The sequence below is a fragment of the Aplysia californica genome, unplaced genomic scaffold, assembly GCF_000002075.1.
Source record: "Aplysia californica isolate F4 #8 unplaced genomic scaffold, AplCal3.0 scaffold00835, whole genome shotgun sequence".
NCBI lineage: Eukaryota > Metazoa > Mollusca > Gastropoda > Aplysiida > Aplysiidae > Aplysia > Aplysia californica.
Window position 1 is genome coordinate 58,735 of NW_004798105.1, and position 1,843 is coordinate 60,577.

Genomic DNA, 1,843 nt, shown 5'->3' on the forward strand with positions numbered 1-1,843 from the left:
CTAGGTGTCAGCATTCGATCATGGCATTATTCGCTACATATTAAAACAAACAAGTCATAATCTTTGGCTGTTATCATTCAATACTAACAACGACTTTCAAGTCTAGTTCTTCGATTTTTTGTTGATTGATATTTTAAAATTATAATTATTTAATGAAGTAGCAGAATGCCGCCATAGTGGCGAGCACAAGGTGCTAAGTGAAGTGATAAGATACCACCTGACATGTCACATTCATGTATCAAGTATCTTGATTCATGTATATAGTCGGTTTACTAACAATTATATTATGTTATGATTTTGCTTAGAATATTTTCTATCTGTCGTTTTGTTCATTTTGAAAAACATGCTTTCTAAGGGCTTACTAAGGTTTGAAACATTTCCTAATATTTCGACTTTAAAAGTGTTGCTAGATTTGTCCTTCACTTATTAAAGCGCCTTTTCTGTTTTTCTGCTTACTGTTGTTTAAAACTTTTTAAGGTAATTGTTTCCCTTACTCAAGCAGTTATTTCGGGTTGCTATTACCTACTTCATAAAAGAGGACTCCTCTAGTATTGTGACTGAGTGTTCTACCTTCAAAATCAACTGTGTTTTGTTTCTTTTAAGTCTTAAAATTTTACTTGTGAGGTGATGTTGTGTTAGAAAAAAAAACACTTTTAGATCAAACGATCGGTTAATGAGACTCGGGGAGCAAGGCCTACACACTTTTTTCACAATACCGTATCGCCTCTCAACTGAAATGTGGGATAACTTACGGGACCAAGCATAGTTGATTTTGAAGGTAGAACACCCAGTCACAATACGAGAGGACTCCTCATTCATGAAGTACAGATTCAATTAACTATTTCATCAACACCACCCTTAATAAATGCTTGGGTAAGGGAGACAATGACAAAAAAATGTGAAACTACACAACAATGAACAGAACAACAGAAAAGCCGCTTTAAATAAGGAAAAAATAAAACAAGCAAAGAGTTTTTTCGAAATAGGGAAAATGTTGCCATTCTTTGTATTCCTTAAGAAACATTATTAATTTTTATTTAGAAACAACAAATATGTGAATTTAGTCTAAACAAAATCATAGTATAATTTAAATGTCTGCACATTGACAAAATAAACAAAATGGCGTTATTTTATTGATGTGTATGAAAGATAAGGTGATCTCAATCTACTTCACTTTACCTCGTTCGAATTCATGAAAAGAAATTGTGGATAACATAATAATACGATGAATTTAATTAGATGTGAAAATGATGATCTGACCAAAAGCTATCAAATAATGCCACCTTAAAAAGTATCGAAATATGACAGACAATAGACACATCGAATATTGATCGGTTAAGGGAAGTATTGAATATTGGCTGAAGATTCTGAGCCGGTGGTGAAATATTTAGAGCACAAAAAGATTACATTATCCAGAAATTGGTCTTGAATAATGACTAGATTTAAGCGGAATCGAATAATCACAGAGCTATTGAAACTCTAATAGTAATGGGGTTATGGAGTTATTAAATACTGATTAGACAAGGGAGGTATCAAATATTTACAGTGCCACAGAAATATCCAATAAAGATTCAAATGAGGTATCGAAAATGACAAAAAGAGATATCGAATAATGGTAATCATAGAGTAATTGTTATGGTCAAAGATTGTACATGACAAGATAGTTCACTCGGCCAAAAAAGTGTCCACGGAAGTCCGCGCATTGGTTCAGATGTTTTCAAACTTCATATTTATTGGGGACACCTATCATGCTATTTACTATTCATTAAGCAAATAAAACAAACACTGAAAATTTTGCATGTAGCCAGTTTTGGAATAACATTGACGATATGTATATATATAT